Here is a 22405-nt window from a genome sequence, read left to right as displayed (position 1 = left end):
AAGCTCTTTAGCTTGAAACAAAATGTAGTCCAGAACATTTGACTTGCTTACATGAAAACACAAATGTCAACTTCTAGATTATCTAACTTTACCCACCCTCTTCCCACAAGATCACAGGAAATAAAAAATTGCTTTAAGTCCTCATTCATATTACAAAATGCTGTTCCAGATACTGGCCTCACAGTAAAGGACAGTTTTCCAAAAATTTGAGAATTGCAAGGTTCCCAAGGGGTATCTTGTCCAACCTTTTCATTTTACATATTGCCAAATAAGGCCTAAATTGTATGTGATGTGTCCAAGGTCACACATAAGTGAGAGGTCACAATGGGATAAAATTGACACTGGCTGCCAGACCAGTGACACTTCCATCCTGCCCCATTCTTTCCTTCTGGTAACCACCAAAATGCTTTCTCTTCAAAAACAGCATGGAATATCACATTTTCAGGCCTTACAAAGATGAGATGTGGGAAATGATTTACTTCTGGTCAGCTTTATTCCCAGTATCTAACTCATGATTCTGCCTGAAATTTAAGGTAAGAACCTGTAAATATATACCATGTGCTTAAGAGAACAGCAGATAAACCACAAAAGTTAAAAGCCTTTACTAGCAATTCTAGAAGAGATTATGAATTACTTTCAAGGGAAGCAGCTGATCATGAGTTTAAAAATCTCAAATGCCTTATTTTATCATTTCCCTTTTCACTTTATGGTTCAAAACCTTTTAGAGAATCTGATATAATATACCCAGGAATAAAAGAGGAAAAACTAATTATGCAGTCCTGGACCCACTCTACTAGAGCACATGTCTCTCAGTGTGGACGTGTCTATCAGCCACAGGCAAGATGCCAGTGGCAATGTAAAAATTCAGAGATAAAAAGAAAAGCTAAGAAAGAGGGGAAAAAAGGAGGTAAGAGGTGACACTCATATGTGGTTGTGGCTGCATAAATCAAGGACAATTTTCTACAAATGAGAAGAATCTTCTTGGACCACTGAGATGTCTTACTAAAGCTGGGATGTAGGTCTGGGTACCTGAGTAACAATAAAAAAAAAAGAAAAAAAAAAAAAGATGGGGGCAGCAAGATTTAACAGGAAAAAATCGAGGAGCACAGACCTAGATTTTACCCCAACTCACATATTACCTCGCTGTGTGGTCATGGACAAATCACACCATCTCTATGGATATCAGTTTTGTAAAACAAGAGAGTTAAACATAGCGATTGTCAAACTTAATACCCAAATGACAAAGGATGGTGAAGGCTGGGCGTGCAGGCTGCTGTAAGTCTCAGATTTCTCTGGTCTTGTGCCTCCTACTTAAACAGATTTCACAGAGATTCTACTTTCAGGGTCTGTATGACCCTGGACAATTTATTTATTCTCTCTGAACCTTACTTTTCTTGGGCCAACTCTCCTATAAGAATAACTAGAGAAACTGGAAAGAATTTTTAAAAATCTATTTGAAAGTATCAGATAGATACCAGTGCAGTGAGACTTTGTCAGACCAAGATCTGCAAGAGAAAAGAAGGCAAGAAGGAAAATGTGGCTTTTGGTGTCCATATCCCCTGAAGGCCATTGACAATTCCAGAAGCTGAGAAGCTGAGCAGAGCTTCCATCCACCACACAGAAACGGAAGGATAAAACTGGAGTTCAGGGCCCATCAGAGAGTGAGGACCTTGGAAAACATGTTAGGTTTTCAATGGAGACCCCAGTGAGCTGCAATCTAGGAACAGAATTGACCTGGAGATAGGCCAACCTTCACATAGGATGAAATGGTTCTTTGACTCATCTCAGTCACTGAGTTATTATCGCCTGTCCCCTTCCCAGCTGCCAACTAGAAGAAAAACTAAATTCTGTCTGGGGGAATATGCTATCATTCAGAGCATCAAATTATCTCTAAATTTAAAATCCAATGCTCAGAAGAAATAACCAGTTATAAGGAAAAGAAAGGTTAACCAAAAGCCAAGAGAGGAAAAAAACATTAAACAGACACGTGGAAGATCCAGATAGTGGGGTTATACACACAGACTTGAAAATATGCTCAAAGAATTAAAAGACAAGAAACAACATTCTGGCAAAGAACTAGAAAACATTTTAAAAATCAAGTGGAAATTTTAGTCATAAAACTACCATTGTTAAAATCAGTTACCAGATGGATGGGTTTATATGGATATTAGGCACAGTGAACAGAGAATTGGGGAACTGGAATATATGTCAGAAAAAAAAAAAGATCCAGACTAAGGTGCAGGGAGACAAAAGGATGGCAAATATAAGAAGAGTGTAAGAGGCATCCAGGACACAGAGAAAAGGTGTCACATACATGTAATTTCACTCTCAGTAGGATTAGAAAGAGAGAACGCGTCAGAAACAATATTTGAAGAGAAAATGGTGGAGAATATTCCAATATTGAAGAAACAAATAAAGCTGCAAAGTTAAGAAGAAATGCAGGCCCTAAAGAGAAAAAAATGCGAAGGAAAAAAATACCTAAGTGCATTAAAGAAGAACTGGTAAAAGCAAAATATAGGTGAAAAATGTTTAAAAATAGCCAAGGAAAAACAGAAATAATGGGAGGTGGGACACAATGAAATGATATCTTCAAAATGCTGAAATAAAATACGTGGCAACCTGGAACTCTATACTTAGTGAAAATATACTTCAATAATAATAATAATAATAAAAGAATTTCCAGACAAACAAAAACAGAGAAATTGTTACTAGAACTCTTGCACTAAAAAAAAATAATAATAAAGGGTAGTCTTTAGAAAGAAGGCAAATGATCGCAGATGGAAGCTCACAGATGGAGAAAATAATGTCATTTAGAAAAGGTAAATTTGTGTGTAAATCTAAATGAATATTGAGTGTAGAAAATGACAGTCATTTCTCCTGGGATTTAAAAATACATAGAATTAAAATGCACGACAACAGGAGCATGGAATCAGGAGGGAAATAACTGGAATTTAAGTATTCTACATTCCTTCTAGTGTGTTAAAGAAGGGTAGAGATATTAACATTGAGTTAACAAAGTAAAAGTAATTTTGTAATTTCTACTAATTACAAAAAGGGTATAAACAGGGAGTTAACTAATAAGCTAAAAGAGGAGGAAATGGAAAATATTTAAATGGATAGAAACCAAGATAAGAAAAACATTCTGAATAGAATAGATGGGTATAATATAAATAGTAAGATAGCAGCATTAAATGCAAATACATGACTAATTATATTTAATGTCAATGAACTGCGGTTCTCTTCCAGTAAGAACGAGTAAATTCCTATAACCACCAACCCTCTCACTGATAATAACAACACACTTTAACAAAACACACAAAAAAATGACAATCTAAGGGCTCTGGAGAGTGAACAAAAGTAGGCAGATTTGGAGAAAGATCTGGAGAAGGAATCTAGCATCTGGTGAGTTACCTAGTTTTTCAGTTTTGCCGTGAGGGCAGGCCACAGTCACACCACGGCATGGGACGGTCAAACTGTGATGGAGAACCTACCATCAATCTTGCCTAGCGAACCAGAAGATGGAGCCTGGGGCAACCAGAATTACTAGAGAATGAGGAGGGAACCTAAATTTTGTGTACAAACTCTGCTCACATCTCTGGCTGATCCTGGAACTGTTCATGCACAGGGAAGATTTTAAGGAGTCCAACTAAAAATTTAAAAATCTCTGAACTGAGATTTGAGCTGCCACCCACCTCAGGTGACATCATGTTTACACTGTGAGTGTAATCAAGCTAATCGCCTGCTAAAATGAAACAATAAAGAGCCTCCACAACATATCATTCACAATGCCCATGATACAATTCCAAATCACATCACATAAGAAATATAATGGCAACTCTGAGATGACCCAGATGTTGGAATTCCCAAAGACTTTAACATCACTATTATGATTAACCTCGGTGCAGAAAAATAAAGAAAAAACTCATAACAAATAAAGAACTCTCAGCCAAAAACAGAAAACGTAAGAGCAGATGAGAATTTTAGAACTGAAAAAATATAATATTGGAAATAAATATTCACTGTATGGGATTAATAACAGACTAGAGATGAGGGAGGAAAAAACCTGTGAAAGTGAATACATCAATACAAATTGTCCAATCTGAAGAACAGAGAAAAAGATTGAAAAAAATAAACAGAGACCTAGGGATCTGTGGGCAATATCAAAAGGCCTAACATATTAGTAATTGAAGTCCCAGGTGGAGAAAAGTGAGAGGAGATAAAAGTATGTGGGAAAAAAATAGATGGGAAATTTTCCAAATTTGCTGAATGGCATATATTTACAGATTTAAAGAGTCAACAAATGACAGACAGGAAAAATACAAAGAAAACTATGTTTAGGCACATTGTAATTAATCTGCTGAAAGCCAAAGACAAAAGCGGCCCGAGAAAAACTACACAATACACACAGTGGGACAATGATTCAGATGACTGCTAAATTTTCATGAGAAACTACAGAAACAGAAAACAGGAACAACAGCTTTCAAGTTAAGACATTTCTGGACAAAGTAAAACTAAGGACAGTTCATTGCCCACAGATCTTCGTTATAAGAAATGTGACAATAATTATTTCAGATTAAAGGAAATGATACCAGAAGGAAACATGACTGTTGAGGAGTGAATAAAGAGCATACAAGTGGTAAATACAAAATTTTTTTATCTAGGTGAACATAAAATAACTGTAAAAACTAAAACAATAAGGCTTCTAAAAGATTATACAGGCATCTGTCTTCATGACTTTGGGGTAGGAAAAGATTTCTTGGACTACATTAAATTTCTATTCATCAAAAGACATAATTCACTTATTAGCCAAACTGGGACACTTCTGAAAATGAAAGGGAGGAAAATTATTACTCTGGATGTCTAGGCATAAGCTGGGACAGTGGGGCACAAACTGGAAATATAGTGACACTCACTATCTATCTTAGGTAAACACCCAATAGGAATGTACCCAATGAGCACCAAAAGAATGTTTACAGCAGCATTATTCATGACAGCTCCAAATGGAAACATCTCAAATGTCCATTAATATTGAATTGTGATGTAATCACATAATGGAAGACTATATGGCAACGAAAATGTATTAAACACTGCAACACCCAATAAGATGGATTATTTCTGAAATGTAACATTAAGCAAAAGAAGCCAGACATAAAATAGTATAAGCTATATTACTTCATTTTACTTAACGTTCAAAAACAGGCAACATTACCCTATGGTTGATAAGTCAGAATAGAAAGGGAGGGAGTTATGATTGAGAAAGGGGACAAGAGAGGCTTCTGAGGTACTGGTTCTATTGCTTAACCTGTGTGATAATTATGAATGTGTTCACTTTGTGATAATTCATCAACTTGTATACTTATGACTTTTAAACTTTTGTTTGCATATTATTCTTCAATCAAAAAGTTTATAAAAAGGAAATCTAACCTAAATGTAATATGCAAAACTATAAAACTCCTAGAAGATAGCATAGGGGAAATCTAAATGATCTTGAGTTTGGCAATGACTTTTTAGGTACAACACCAAAGGCATGACCATGAAAGAAGTAATTGATAAGTTAGACTTAATTTAAAGTTAAAAATTTCTGCTCTGCAAAAGATACGTCAAGAGAATGGGAAGACATCACAGATAGGAAGAAAATATTTGCGAAATTATTTTGATAAATGTTAACCAAAATTCATAAAGCACTCTTAAAACTCAACCAAAAGAAAATGAACAACCTATTAACAAATGGGTAAAAGATCTGAACAGACACCTCACCAAAGAAGATACACAGATGTCAAATAAGCATGTGAAAAGATGCTCCGCATCATATCATTAGGAAAATGCAAATTAAAACAACAATGAAATACCAGTATACACCTATTGTAATGGAAAAATTGCAAGCACTGACACCACTAAATGCTGGCAAGGATGTGGAGCATCAGGAACTCTAATTCATTGTCAGGGAAAATGCAAAATGGTAGAGTCACTTTGGAAGACTTGGTTTCCTACAAAACTAAACATACTCTTGCCATATAATCCAGCAAATTGCATTCCTTGATATTTACTCAGAGAAGCTGAAAATTTATGTCCACACAAAACCTGCACACAGATGTTTACAGCAGTTTTATTCATAATTGCCCAAACTTGGAGAAACGAAGCTGTCTTTCAGTAGGTGACTGGATAAATAAACTGTGGTACATTCTAATGATGGAATGTTACTCAGCACTAAAAAGAAATAGTTTGTCAACATATGAAGAGACATGGAGGAACCTTATATGCATATTACTAAGTGAAAGGAGTCAAGTCAATCCAAAAAGGCCACATACTGTATGATTCCAACCATATAACATTCTGGAAAAGGCAAAACTATAGAGATATTAAAAAGATCAGTGGTTGTCAGGAATTAGTGGGAAGGGAGGGATGAATAGGTGGAGCACAGAGGATTTTCAGGGCAGTGAAACTTTTCTGGATGATACTACAGTGGCGTATACCTGTCAAACTCCCCAGAATGTACAACATCAAGAGTGAACCCTAATGTAAACTATGGACTCTGGATGATTACGTTGTTGTCAGTGTTGGCTCATCATTTGTAACAAATGTACCACTCTGGTAGGGGATGTTGACAGTGGAAGAGGCTGTGCATATGGCTGCAAGGGGTGAGGGGTGGTGCCGAGTTTCGAATATATGAGAACTCTACTTTTTGCAAAATTCTGCTGTGAATCTAAAAATGCTGTAAAAAAATTAAGTATTTTTTTTAAAAAAGAAATAACTTCAGTGCTTACTTACATAATGTAAAAGACGTAAAGCTATTTGTATCCTCATCAATAATATATCCATACTTTTATTATTAAAACATGTACATTACAGGGAATTTAATAAGATTGCTACTCTGGGAGAATGTTCCCGGCTGCAGGCCCAGGTTGGACAGGTCTGGGCCAGGCACCTCCCAGCAAAGGTAGCCCCAGGGAGTGCTCCCCGAGGTCAGCACAGGGCTTAGGTTCTAATTCTCATAACATCCTTCTGCTTGACATTTTATGCTTCCACGGATGGGGATCCAGAGGAGCTTATCCAGGACGACTTCTGAGGCAGCACAGCTCTACCAGCCATGTCTGACTATTGCCTCAGGCCGCTACAGAAAATTCTAGATTTCACACTTTCCTGAGTGTGCCGGACATTGCTCCACCAGGGCTCAAATTCGCTGTCGGAAGAAGAGGACTCACAGCCTAAGAGTCTTTCCTCCACCTCCAGCTGCTGCAGGCACTGCCTCCGAGCAGCAGATAGGAGGCTCTAGAGGGTACCAGGGCAGCCAGAAAGAAGGGAAGGCCTCCCCACAGCACAGGGGTGTGAGAACACTCTCCAGCACTCTCATGTCTGACTTCCAGCCAGGAATGTTTAATGACATATCATGACAGGATCAGCAAACAAATCCAAACTCAGCCAGCGTCTGCTGACTGCCAACTCCCTGCCTGTCCAAGGGGCAGTGCAGTGTTGGGGCTGAGAACCAGATTGCCTGGAAACTCAGGGTTATTCACACAGTCCTCTGCTTGGGTTCCTGAGCTGTACGTATCCTGCTGGAAGAGAGCTGAAGAAGCTCATCCTGGCTGTCCACTCTTGGGAAGGTGCATCCTGCAGGCTATCTGGGAAAGAAAAGAAGCTGGGACCACAGGGTCAGGCTGGAGCACTAGGACTGCCATGTGGCTGGTCCCTGTGGGGAACAGACGTGCTTAAATTAAGCCCAGATCACAGGGTCTGCCTCTGTCCACGGGGCAGTTAGCAGGTAAGGACTCTGGTTCTGAAGTCAGGCTGAACAGGATTGCATGTGGCTTCCCCAGGCCACGGTATCTCTTGGATTGATGTGAGTGTTAAATGGGATAGTATATGAAGTCCTTAGCAGAGAATCTGAAACACACATTACTAAGTATTAGCTGCCACCAACACCCCCGGACTCTGAAAACCTCAGATCGCCCCCACAAATGATCCCATATAGCAGGTAGTCCAGTTGAGGTGGGGTAGGGGTTGGGGTAGTGCACAATAGAAGCAAAATTTACAGGGGGTGAAGTGATAATGACACAAATTCCCAAGCATCATCGTGGTGGGCTGAATAATACCCTCCAAAGAGATCCAGGTCCTGATCCCTGGAACTCATGAATGCCACCTTGCAGGGCAAAAAGGACTTTGCAAGTGTGATTGTGTTAAGAACCTTAAGGTGGAAAGATCATTTTGGATTATTGGGGTGGGGGGCCTACCTCTAATCAAAAGTTTTCTCATAAGAGGGAGGTGAATGGAGATTTGGCAACAGAAGAGGAAAAGGCAATGTGACAATGGAGGCAGAGAGTGGGATAAGGTGGCTGTAGGCTACAGAATGCTGGCAGCCACCAGAAGCTGGGAAGAGGCAAGAGTGAATTCTGCCCTAGGGCCTCCAGAAGGAGTCAGCCCTGCCAACACCTTGGTTTTATCCCATAAGATTCATTTTGAATTTCTGGCTTCCAGAACTACAAGAGAATAATGTTTTGTTGTTTTAAGTCATTAAATTTGTGGCAATTTGTTGCAGCAACAAGAGGAAACTAAAACATTGGATTAGAATCCTGGCCAACAGCTAGGCATCCAGACAACAGAATCTAGGCCTCGGGGAGGGACGCTGGAAGACCCTCTCAGTACCACCGCCACTAAACCAGTTAGGTTCAGGAATGAGCTCCAGCACCAGGCAAACAGAATGAAACTGGAGCTGAGGTAGAGGCCAAGTCACAAGGGCAGTAGTGTCATGAAGGGCAGCAGGGAACTGGCACTTCCACGGGCACTGTGGCTTGGGGCTTGCCGCACGCATTCCACAGAGCAAGTTTACAGCAGCAAGCACACCTCCAGCCCCTTGGCAGGTGGACCTGCATTCACATATGAAGTGCCCACCTCAGTTAGGGTGGGCTCTGGGCCGGCAGTCTGTGCACTGGTGGTGGTCTGTGAACTGTTTTTTGTTTGTTTGTTTGTTTTTGAGACAGAGTCTCTCTCTGTCGCCCAGGCTGGAGTGCAGTGGCGTGATCTCAGCTCACTGCAACCTCCTCCTCCCCAGGTCAAGCGATTCTCCTGCCTCAGCCTCCTGAGTAGCTGGGATTACAGGCATGCGCCACCATGCCCAGCTAATTTTTTTTTGTATTTTCAGTAGAGACGGGGTTTCACCATGTTGGTCAGGCTGGTCTCAAATTCCTTGACCTTGTGATCCGCCTGCCTTGGACTCCCAAAGTGCTGGGATTACAGGCGTGAGCCACCGTGCCTGGCCAGTCTGTGAACTGCTACCCAACAGTAAAGAGATTAGGAAAAAAATTGACAATAAGTGCTTAGAAACTTCCAGCAATTTGGCATTGCCAGGACATTTTTGAAATGTTATTTTCTTGCTGTTGAATCTTTTAATAAAATACTATGCTTACATTTTGAATGCCTTTTTAAAAGCTATTTTTCCAGAAATTTGTTTTCATTGTATTTTTTAAGGGCCTTGGTCCATAGTAAATTGGAAATTTAAAACACACACACACACTCACACCCTCCTGCAGGAGGACAGGGAGGAGACAGCAGCAGTGGCACAGGTGTGGTCTGACAATCCTTCCAGGGGAGGGCTTGCACATGACTGCCTGAAAACAGAAGGGCTAGACACCAAGCACAGGCTCCGGGAGCTCTTTAGTGTCCTGGTTGGCACCCAATCCCCTGCACTCTCACAGCCTTGGGAATGATCCTATCTGTCAGAAGATAAAGAGCCCAGGTACAGCTCTCGAGTGCATGCCTTTCCTCATGACTACTTTCCTGCTTAATGAGGCATATTTCACTTTATTTGCACTTCCTCGATGCACACCAACCCAGAGCTGGGGTGTATGCTGGGTGTCAGGATAAAGCTGGCCCAGGTGGGAGACACTGCTATCTATAATCCAGAAATAGGAAAAGGCATGCAATGAAAAGAAGATGACTGTCTAGGCTGGACTACCTATATTGCTCAAGTGCAGCATAAGACAAGGATACTCTGCCTCCCTTGCCTCACTTGTGCCCCTGGACAACCCCATGAGACTGAGATTGTCACTCTCACTTCACAGAAAACCCAAAGTTGGTTCAGAGAGGCACAGAGGTAGTACAGGTGGTACAGGAGGTAATTCAAGTGCAGGCTTTGGAAGTAAGACCTGTATTCAGATCCCACCTTTGTCACTAACCAGCTGGATAACCTTGGAGTTATTCAACCTCTCTGGGCCTGAGTCTGCATATTTGTAAAATGTGGATACTAATACCTGCATCATAGGCTTCTTGTGATAATTAAAAGAAGGAACATCTAGAGAACACATGGCACACGGCATATAACCTGAAGTCCTCAATAAGTGTTGGCTTTTTAAAAAAGAGGATTGACGGGGAGGAGAGTCACAGCTAAAGGGTGAAGGAACCAGTGCTTTCTGGCTATAAGGACAGTGCACTTTCCAATGCTTATGGCATCACCGCACAGATGACAACTGGAAGCTGGGAACTACAGTAGCATTACAGACTCTAGTGGGACTAAAAGGACATACCATCTAGAACATCAAGAAGGCAAGATACAGCATAAAATAAAAGTAACTGACTTAAGAATAGCAACTCTTGTTCAAGTCATGCCCACGTTTTGTAAATGTAATAAAAAAAACTATCCTGTTTACGATACAAATCATCAAAGAATTGGAAATTTGGAACTAAGCAAGTTTAATTTTTAGGTGGTAGCCCCACTAAATCTAAATTCCATTTTCTTAGTTTTATTATCTATACACACTCATTAGAACACCACATAATCACCAATATTTTGTGAAATGTGATATAAAGATGTAATTGTAGATGAAACAAAACAGTTTAAGAAAATAACAAGTGATTTGATAAGGTGGTGCATATTCACTTTGTTTCAGTAGTGTATAGTAATTAAAGCACTAAATCAAGCACTCTAACAACAGGAAGTAACATGAGTCTCAAAGTTTCCCCATTGTATATTTCATACCCTGAATGAACTAGTTTGAAATAGCAACTTAAACTAGTATTTGTCAAGAAAAAGATAAAAAGCGTAAAAAATTGATTTTGTACTATTTTCAGTGTTAGCATTAATATGCAAAACTAGCCACTCAAAAACTTGAAAAAAGGTATCTCTCTTTGGGCCTGGCATGTTGGGTCATGCCTGTAATCCCAGCACTTTGGGAATCACGAGGTCAGGAGATCGAGACCATCCTGGCTAACATGGTGAAACCCCATCTCTACTAAAAATACAAAACATTAGCCGGGCGTGGTGATGGGTGCCTGTAGTCCCAGCTACTCGGGAGGTTGAGGCAGGAGAATGGCGTGAACCCGGGAGGCAGAGCTTGTAGTGAGCTGAGATCGCGCCACTGCACTCCAGCCTGGGCGACAGAGCAAGACTCTGTCTCAAAAAAAAAAAAAAAGTATCTCTCTTTAAAAAATAACATGGAGTCTTGTTCTGAATCTCAAGTAGAATTCTTCAAAGACACTTGGCTCTATGATTTCCATCTCATGAGAACACAGCAGTTGAAAAACTAAAATGGATATCCTGAGCAAGGCTATCAGTAAGGCCTAAGGGATTTGTAATGACAGCTTAGTATGACATCCCCTATTCCCTTTAGCCAGAAGTCAGGTTCCTACCTACCAGAACCTAACAGGAGCATGGAACTGCAAGACAGTGGCTCTAGAGTACTGAACCTGGGAGACGTTTGCCTATAGAAGAGGTGGAGGTAAACTTGAACCTGAATGCAGCCAGCTGTCATTACAATAAGGAAAACATGAGAATTCTAAAGACCCAGTGATGGTCCCAGGAAAAGACATAAGAGTATTTGGTGCCCAGGAAAACAGCTCTGATTAGCTCAACAGCCTCCAAACCATGGACAAAAGTAAAAGCTCGTTAGGCTGGCTCTGACTCTGTGAAAGATGGACATACATTCTGTGTACATCTTATGCATAGTTTACTTTGCAAATGAGGGAACTGTGAAATGTATTTCCAGAGTGATTAAAATAATCATTCTTCAAATTTTAGTGGTTAATGGAGTAAGTTTCACCTATGTGAAAAATTTGCTCACTGGGAAGTCTTTAGTGTCTAACTGTGAATAAAAGAGACAGGAGAGAGCTGTGATGTGAGGGGAAACTACACTGATAAAATCTGAGCATCTCTGATCTCCCATTTCCTGTAAAATGAACAAAAGAGAAAGAAGAGAAATGGCAGGTAAAATGCAAGATATAATAAAAACTAGATCAAAAACAGGACACAGATTTTAAAAATATAGCTACTTAAAAGTAAGCCTACATTTTTGATGTGAAGCAGAGAATATGTTTTTCATGTCAAGAGGAACAAATCCAGAAGTAAAATCCCCACCAAATAAGCCTATGATATTTAGCAGTTTGATGTTGCCACTGTCAGAAGATGCCTTCTGAAGACAGTTAAGAGAAACACCGAAATAAGAAGCACAAACACAGAACCCAGAAAAGAGCTTCCTATGTGGAAGATGATTTGAATTTTTGCATTCTGACAACCCCAGTCATAGATAATAGGTGTTTCCTAAAATCCTTTGCTAAAGGCCATCTGAGCACTAACATATTACATTAATATAAATCTCATCTTACAAAGATGGCTTTATAAAAAGAATGTATGCAGGTGATTTTATGACAAGATAAGAAACATTCATAGTATTTAACTCTATAGATGCAATTTTCCAAAAACCTCCTTCTGTGTTCTACTACACCACCCCTTGGAGAATCAAGGTTATATCTGAACAACTTAAGGCCTTCACATGCTGTGGGAAAACTGGAATGTCAAGGTTCATGGTGAGAACAACCACCGTGAAGGCAACTGTCTTATCCTGCTTTTGACCCAGGAGATCAGTGACCAGCACCCCTGTGTCTAGAGGCAGGAAGGGTCCATTGTTGGAGCAACTAGTCAGAGTTATGGTAAAGGAAGTGGCATCCCTCTGGGCTCACAGAAAAACCAAAATGTAAATTTTAAAAATTCACTGTAAGGACACTTCACAGTGAGGACCACACCATATCAATAGTAGAGCTTCTATTTGAGATGTGCTGTAATGTATTTAAGGAATACTCTCATCCAGTATTTTACAATTTCATCCTTTACTTATTTATATCCAATATTTACTTTTAAGTAAATGTTGGTATCTGAAGGGCTACGCATTAATTACCTGAAAATTCCACTGCAATCACTATTACTGAGTCCAGCACTATGAGTTAGACACATTAGACACTCAATATTGTGTCTGATGCTGAAAAGATAAATGAAGGCATGAACGAATGAGGAAAAGAATAACTAATAAAGCTCTTTATTCATTCCCCAGGTATTTATTGAGGACTCCATTGTGTGCCAAGGCAGAGGCCTGACTCAAAAAGTAAGCAAACAAACATGAGAATGACAGATTATGACAAGTGGCATGAAGAAAATAAATCAGATAATAGGAAGTGATTGGAGGGAGAAGACACTCTATATGAGGTGATCCTGGAAGGGTCTCTGAGGTAGAGGCCTTTGAGCTGAGCCAAGCCCTGAAGGATGAGGAGTGATTCTGCCTCCTCATACAGAGAAGAGCGTCAGCAACCCAGCAGAGGGAACAGCAGGCGCAAAGGCTCTGAGGCCAGAAAAGACTTGGCTTATTTTAAGAAACAGGAAGGACACCAGTGCAATGCCATGTTTTAAATGCTGAGTACAACAATGCACACAGAAATGTCATACCTTAGAGACACTTTCAGATAATTGTACTAAGTTCTTCTAAAGAACTCTACAAACAAATGACATAGAGGTTTGAGACAATCACTTGAATAATTCAGGCAATTCGTCACACAGGAACTATACTCATATTTTGAACTTTATTTTTTACATAATTAATTCAGTATAAAGGATAACAAATATATACTACTTGCTTTAGTTCAGAGCATAATAGTATAGATATTTCTATCCCACTTTATATCATCTTTAAGTACCCTTTGGTGTGTCTGTAGGATAGGATAACAATTACTTTTAAGCTTTCCAACCTCATGTGGTTAGATATCTTTTTCTTCATTTCAGATATTTAAATGAAATTCAACATTTAAAGAAATATCTTGGAAGCACTTTGCACGTGGGACACAAAGAATTGTAATCCTCATAACAATTTCTCACAACTTGTCAAATTCGACTTTTACTGTGGGTGGATTCTTACAAGTTCACAGAGTAACTAAGGAGAATTGTGCAGCAATTAAAGCAATTAAGAGCAAATCCATAACTTCTTGAGTCTTTGGTTGTATTTTAGTTGAGTCACAGGATAATTCTCTTCTCCCAAGCATCAGATCCACATTCATAGCCTTGTCTACACTTTGCTGATAATCCTGCTGGTGTGTTGCACCCTCACAAGGAGCAATTTAAAACTGTTCTCTTAAAAGACAGAAACAAATTAATTAATGAGACCAAAGAGATAATGGCAGAAAAATAAGAATTTTTAAATGGTTCTCTTTTTGGGAAGGAAAGAAAAGAAAGATTGTATGGGCAAACCTAAACAGATTTGTCACTATGAGTAACAAATTCAGAAAGGGTAAACTCCACATTGTTAACAGTGGTTACCTCTAGGGTGGGGCTGGAGGAGTAGTGATCAAGGGGAAGGACTTTACATATACAGTATATATATTTTTTCTTTTTTAAAAAAAGATGGGGTCTCACTATTTTGTCCAGGCTGGTCACAAATCCTGAACTCAAGTGATCCTCCTGCTTCAGCCTCCCAAGTAGCTGGGACTACAGGTGGGCATCACTGTACTCAACTAGTGTGTGTGTGTGATACTATGTGGTGTAAAGTGGGGATATTATGCTTGATTTTTACATTATTTTTTGCATTTCTCAGTATCTTGAAAATATTTTTTTAGTGGGCCAGTAGATTAAATTTCTGACCACTTAATTTCATCTGGCTGTCAACAAAATCTCTTTCTCCTTCTCTTTTTCTCTCTCTGAAATGTATACATGAACTTTTATCTAAAACTTTTATGACAATTTGCATGGCATGGGTGCAGTCTCCTCTCGGGCTCTCAGGTCTACAACTGCTAAAATTCCAAAGTACAGACATTTTAATAAAATAGTTAAGTTGTAAATTTTCCAACTATGACATTGAAATATCCTGTATTTTCCTGTATTTTCCCATCTGTTTTTCCTCAGTGAGGAGGGTTATCAATAGGCTATTTGATGAGATCAATAAAGCATATTAATCTTCAAAATTTATACTTAATTGGAAATCTGTAGGTCTCAGAATACCAAGGTACTATTTGTGCCTCCATTTGTCCCCCACATGTAGCTAAGCCAGGTTGGCCATCACTGCATGTCCAGGACCTAGCATAGCACCTGGGACAGGTCAGATGCTCAATAAGTACTTGTGGAATGAATGAATAAGTCAGTCTTATGAATGGGTCCACAGGAAGGTAGCAGGAAGCAGTGGAAAGCTTTGGAATCAGATAGATCTGTGTTGGATTTCCAGCCCTGCCACAGATGACCTGTGTGGCCTTGAGCAAAATGATTAACTTTCCTGAACCTCAGTTTATGTACCTCTATAATGCAAATAATAATACCTCCCTACCTCATAGGGATTTGTTGAGGATTAACTGAGATAATATATATGTACCTAAACATTTGCATTCATTAAACAGCAGTTCCTCCTTCTTATAGATACTTAAATTTTAGTCTAAAGATGGAACTAGCTGGGCGAGGTGGCTCACGAAGTGTAGCCGAAGTGTAATCCCATCACTTCGGGAGGCCGAGGTGGGCGGATCACCTGAGTTCGGGAGTTCGAGACCAGCCTGATCAATATGGAGAAACTCTGTCTCTACTAAAAATACAAAAGTAGCCGGGCATAGTGGCACATGCCTGTAATCCTAGCTACTCGGGAGGCTGAGGCAGGAGAATTGCTTGAACCCAGGAGGTGGAGGTTGCAGTGAGCAAAGATCACACCATTGCACTCCAGCCTGGGCAACAAGAGTGAAACTCCATCTCAAAAAAAAAAAAAAAAACAAAAAACAAAAACAGATGGAACTACCTGGCAGTTCTCTCTTTTCACCATTGTGTTAATAAAAATCAAACTTTATTTTTTATATACTATTTTGTCCACCTCAGATGGCTTTTGTCCTATTTCTTCCTGTCAAACCCAGACAAAATCTCAAGGTCAAGTTGAACCACCGCCTTTGCCTCAAAGCTTTTATCCTGTACTCCTGTCCCCAGCCAAAACCAAGTTATTCTTCCTCAGTAAGTGTACTACCCTGCCTTTCTTACAGCATCTCACATTGTCGTGTTTAAAGTCATCTCTACCTACGACATCTCCCCTCCTAGGCTGTCAGCTTCCTGAAGGACAAGGGTGATTGCTAGTTCATAACTGCATCTTTCAAAAGCATTTTCTATAGTGCTTTCTGGGTAATAGATGTTTAGTAAATTTTAAAAAACCAAATTAATAAAAGATCATATTTTCCCATAGGAAAAATAATATAATAGGCTATTACCTGCCTGTTCAAGAAATTGATTTGAAATAAATTACAGATAGAATAGGATAGAAGCAAAGTTTCAATAACTATAAAAAACTATACAATGTTAAAATTAGGCTTCAAATTCTATAGAAAGTACATAAATGGGAGCTACATACACTGCAGTGATGACAAGGCTTCAGCGCAGCACAAAGACACACTAATAATCTAAAACACAAGTCTGCCACATCATAAATTTGTCCTAACTCTTATAATCAGCTATAATGAATACAAAGCTTTCTTAAAAGAAGAATGATTTGGATAAGCAAGTTTCTTTAAATTCACGTCTTCTTTCTCCTCCATCTTGTAACTGACGTTGTAGCAATTAGAGCCATTCAAAATCATTCTATGCATAGGTATATCAAAACATCACTTTCTCTCCTTAAATATATACAATAAAAATACATTTAAAAAATAATGAACTTTCTACTGCCTCTCTCTTGCCTTCTCACCCTCCCTTCCCAGCACAGAAACCTTCTAGTTGACTACTTCCATATGGCTCTTGCTAGGACCTTCGGTTATTTTTGCCCCCTTTATACTATGCTACTCTCTGAACCATGTGTTCTATTCTCAACTATTTTTATTCCTACTTCTGGGCTAATAATAGAAGCCAGTGCTTATTGAGCACTTACTATATGCCAGGTACCATGCTAAGTCCTTTAAACATCACGTACCAGCCACAGCCTTCCAGGGTGGCAAGTAGTAGCTCAGAGAAGATAGCTCCAAACAAGACTGCAGCTGGAGGTGGTCAAGGAAGGCTTTCTGGAAGAGGCAGCTCTCAAATGGAGGTTTTAAAGGACCAGTCAGACAAAGAAGAAAGAAAAGGAACCATATGCACAAAGGGCACTGATTGTGAAATAACAGGACATGTTCAAGGCACCACAAGTCCTTTGATAACAGATCAGCCAGCTGTGGTTCGACACTCCCAAGAGAATGGATAGCTAAGAATATTAGAACAACCAGAGTCAATCAAGGTTACTTGGCTGTTCTCTCTGCAAAGTACAATGATATCAACTTAAATGAAGTCATTACACGTTTAGCCATAACCTGTGAACTAATAGATATCATAATCTTCTAGAAGCTCTCTCTTAATACATTCCATCACATTCCTGTGATTTGCTGTTCCCCTCTACCCTCAAGCCTCTGCCCTCAGCATGCTCCACTAACTTTACCCTAAGCAGGGAGCCAAGCCAACATCTAATACTTCAAGGAGAACAAGGGGCAGAAGTTTAGACCAGAGTTTCCAGACCTCAACATATGTAAACATCGCAGGTCTGTTTCAGTCGGTCTGAGGACGTGGCTGAGAGTGGACATTTCTAATGGGTTCCCAGGTGGTGCTGTTCCGAGGACCACATTTTGAGAAGCAAGACTCTGGTAGAGCAGATTCTGCAAGTTGCACTGACTACATTCACATCCCTCCCCAACATGTACCACCTGAAGAACCTGTTCTAAGCCTCAGTTTTCTCATCTGTATAATGTGAAGTGGCTGCTGTGGAAATCAGATGAGAATGTATAAGGACTATCCAGCATCTAGTCAACTGTCAAGAAACAGTAGCTCCCATTGTTGAACAACTTTGGGGATGTCCAGCCAGAGCTCCCTCTGTGCCTTCCCTTTCACTTCCTTCCACCTGTTATTGATTCCACTTCTCTTGGCTTCCTCCTGGGCCATGACCTGTTGATTATTCCCTATTTTACTAATATTTCCAATACTCCTCCTCTCTGCCTTCAAAAAATGTTCTTCACATCAAAAAACAAATAAATAAACTTTCCCAGTGACCTTCAATCACTACCTTCTTCATTCTACAGTTCAACCTGAAATTTGAAAGGTATCAGCCTTGGCTGTCCCATCTACACCCCTATCTCCAACTCCTTAATCATTTGTCATCTAGATTCCACTCCCACAAAGCTAGGGAACCACTTTCTCAAGATCATGTACCAGCCACAGCCTTCCAAGGTGGCAAGTAGTAGCTCAGAGAAGATAGCTCCAAACCAGACTGCAGCTGAAGGTGGTCAAGGAAGGCTTTCTGGAAGAGGCAGCTCTCAAATGGAGGTTTTAAAGGACAAGTCAGACGAAGAAAGAAAAGAAACCATATGTACCATTGATCCTGGAATAGGGAGAACCTATGGTCTTTTATAAACTGCCATTCTTCACTTCTTGATATTAGTGACTCGTCACCATAGTGACCTGGGGAAGAGGCATGACAAGGGTGGGGCCTAGCCACTGAAATGCAGTTATAGCACATCCCCTTGGGAGTTTAGCCAATGTCCCCCACAATGCCATCATCGCATGGATTCCATAAATGGGGTTACCCCCAGAGCTGCCTTAATTCCTGAGTGAACAATGAGGGGTGAGCCTAGGATCTACACTGGAAAGGGTACTGTTTTCAGGAGATTTTTGGCTTTGTGTGTGACTCCAGAGTCCTCCTAACTCCCACCTGGATGGTAAGATAAGCCTGGTCAGGAGCTGGAGCAGCTTCCAGAGAAAGTCTGGGCTAGGATTCTCCCAGCCCTGCTGCTTCTTCCCAGAAGGAAGTGCTATCTCTGGTTAGCTCTTCTTTCTGCCAAAGCAGTGTTCCATATTAAAAAGTATGGGGCCAAGGTTTAATAATAAGAGCCCTGAAAAATCACTATCTTCTGTGCACACATGCCCCCTAGATATCTTGTTGAACAGAGTGGACAATTACAAGCAAGATCCAGAAGCTTCAGGGTCCCTCAGCCAAATACCATCAACATGTCACCCCACCTCTTAAGATGTAGCTCCAGTGCTAAGGGCACAAAGCAGAGGCAGAAGTGAACGGTAAGAAGGAATATGGGGAAGTACTAGCTAGAGCAACCAGACAAGAGAAAGAAATAAAAGGCATCCAAATTGAAAAGGAAGTAGTCAAATTATTCTTGTTTGCAGATGATATGGTCTTATACTCGGAAAAACCTAAAGATTTCACCAAAAAACTATTAGAATGGATAAACATATTCAGTAAAGTTACAGGATACAAAATCAACATACAAAAATCAGTAGCATTTCTGTATGCAAACAGTAGACAGTGTAAAAATCAAAAAGTAATCCCATTTAAAATAGCTACAAATAAAATACATAGGAATTAAAATAAATGAAAGATCTCTACAATTAAAACTATAAAACACTGATGAAAGAAATTGAAGAGGATACTAAGAATTGAAAAGATATTCCATGTCCATGGATTATAAGAATTAATACTGTTAAGATGTCCATACTACCCAAAGCAATCTACAGATTCAATGCAATCTCTAGCAAAATACCAACAACATTCTTCACAGAAATAGAGAAAAAATCCTAAAATTTAAGTGGAATCACAAAAGACCCAGAATAGCCAAAGTTATCCAGAACAAAAAGAACAAAACTGGAGGAATCCCATTACCTGACTTCAAATCATACTCCAGAGCTACAGTAACCAAAACAGCATGGTACTAGCATAAAAACAGACACATAGAGCAATGGAACAGAATAGAGAACCCAAAAATAAATCATACATTTACAGTAAACTCATTTTCAACAAAGGTGCCAAGAATATATATTGAAGAAAGGACAATCTCTTTAATGGGTGCCAGAAAACTGGATATCCATATACAGAAGAATGGAACTAGAACCCTATCTCTCACCATATACAAAAATCAAATCAAAATGGATTAAAGGCTTAAATCTAAGACCTCAAACTATGAAACCGTTAAAAGAAAACACTGGGGAAACTCTCCAGAACATTGGACTGGGCAAAGATTTCTTGAGTAATACCCCACAAGCACAAGCAACAAAGCAAGAATGGATAAGTGGGATCATATCAAGTTAAAAAGCTTCTGCACAGCAAAGGAAACAATCAACAAAGTGAAGAGACAACCCACGGAATGAGAGAAAATATGTGCAAACTAACCATCTGACAAGAGAGTAATAACCAAAATATATAAGGAGCTCAAGCAACTCTATAGGAAAAATCTAATAATCCCATTTTAAAATGGGCAAAAGACCTGAATAGACAGTTCTCAAAAAAGAAATACAAATGGCAAACAGGTATATAAAAAGATGCTCAACATCATTGATCACCAGAGAAATGCCAATGAAAACTACAATGAGATATCATCTCACCCCAGTTAAAATGGCTTTAATCCAAAAGACACACAACAACAAATGCTGGCGAGGATGTGGCGGAAAGGGAACCCTCGTACACTGCTGGTGGGAATGTAAATTATTATAGTACAACCACTATGAAGAACAGTTTGGAGGTTTCTCAAAAAACTAAAAATAGAGCTACCATATGATCCAGCAATCCCACTGCTGGGTATATACCCAAAAGAAAGGAAATCAGTATATTGAAGAGATAGCTGCACTGCCATGTTTATTGTAGCACTATTCACAAGAGCTAAGATTTGGAAACGACCTAACTATCCATCAACAGATGATTGGACAAAGAAATGTGGTAACATTTTCTTTATCCAATCATCCGTTGATGGATAGTTAGGAGACAGTTAGAAGAGACTTACCACATTTTCTTTATCCAATCATCTGTTGATGGATAGTTAGGAATACTACTGAAGTACATAATGAAGTATTATTCAGCTGTAAAAAGGAATGAGAGCCTGTCATTTGCAACAACATGGATGGAACTGGAAGTCATTATGTTAAGTGAAATAAGCCAAGCACTGAAAGGCAAACATCACATGTTCTCACTTATTTGTGGGAGCTAAAAATTAAATCAATTGAATTCATAGAGACAGAGAGTAGGATGATGGTTACCAGAAGCTTGGAAGAGTAGTAGGGGGCAGGGCAGGAACTGGGGATGGTTAATTAGTACAAAAATATAGTTAAATAAAATGAATAAGCTCTAGTATTTGATAGCACAACAGGGCGATTATAGTCAACAACAGTGTATTTACATTTAAAAATAACTAAAAGAACATAATTGGGTTGTTTGTGACATAAAGGAGGTGATGGATACCCCATTTACCCTGATGTGATTATTATGCATTGTACGCCTGTATCAAAATATCTCATGTACTCCATAAATATATATACCTACCATATACCCACAAAAATTAAAAATTAAAAACAAAATAATTATAAAATAAAAAGGAGGAACATGGGAGGAAATGAGACACTGAAAATACAAAAACAAATGAAGCTATTTTAGTGGTCAGTGGTAGTCACTATCCCTTCACCAAACCACCTCTCCCATTCCTGATGCCAAGTCACCCTTTCATCAGGTTTGGTTTTCTAACCTGTTAAACAATCACTAAGCTAATTTTCAACATGAAAATACAAACTGTTCTGTAAGGAAATCTCTTCAAGGAATCTGTTCATTGGTATGTGCTTCAGAAAACATCTTATTCTAATCTCAGACTAAACAATTTCCCAATCAACTTATAGACAACTCATTGGCTCACTAAAGATACTGCCCTCACCTGAACTCTTTATTCTAAATGCTCTTGTAAGCAATCTCTTGTAACACTTCGCATACCATAACCTTATGAAAGTTGACTTAATTACTACCCATTGTCTGGGGATTGGGTCAACATGATGACTGAAGAGGCTTGTGAGAAACACGCACTGATTAGGATCAAGAGCAGGGAACAACCCAAGAGAGCTGGTGAGAGTTGGGACAGAGGGCAGCAGCTTCAAGCCAGGCAGCACGCTGGAGCTTCAGCTCTGGAAGAGAAACTGGTTCCTGCTGACATCTGCAAGGGGGGGGCACTCACAACAGCCCCCTTCCAGCACAGGGAGGGAGCTACAAACCCCAAAATAAGGCAGACCTCTCACTCCAACCCATTGTGCAATGTTTTCCGCCCTTTTTTTTTTTTGAGATGGAGTCTCGCTCTGTCACCCAGGCTGGAGTGCAGTGGTGCCATCTAGGCTGAGTGCGACCTCTGCCTCCCAGGTTCAAGC

The 22405-nt window shown here is 39.6% G+C and overlaps 1 protein-coding gene and 1 long non-coding RNA gene across 11 annotated transcripts in view; one reads left to right on the top strand and one right to left on the bottom strand.

Annotated features, from left to right (window-relative positions):
- Positions 1-22405, bottom strand: part of PDE8B (phosphodiesterase 8B) — a 256055-nt gene that overhangs the window by 143264 nt on the left and 90386 nt on the right. The gene's annotated exons all lie outside the window — the stretch shown is intronic.
- LOC129037531 (uncharacterized) lies at positions 368-14224 on the top strand. Its single transcript, XR_008502835.2, has 3 exons — positions 368-533; positions 13314-13364; positions 14036-14224. It is a non-coding gene; the product is annotated as an uncharacterized LOC129037531 (long non-coding RNA).

Source organism: Pongo pygmaeus, chromosome 4, assembly GCF_028885625.2.
Source record: "Pongo pygmaeus isolate AG05252 chromosome 4, NHGRI_mPonPyg2-v2.0_pri, whole genome shotgun sequence".
Lineage (NCBI taxonomy): Eukaryota > Metazoa > Chordata > Mammalia > Primates > Hominidae > Pongo > Pongo pygmaeus.
The sequence above is the reverse complement of the archived record's forward strand: the minus strand, read 5'-3'. Positions and strand labels throughout refer to the sequence as shown.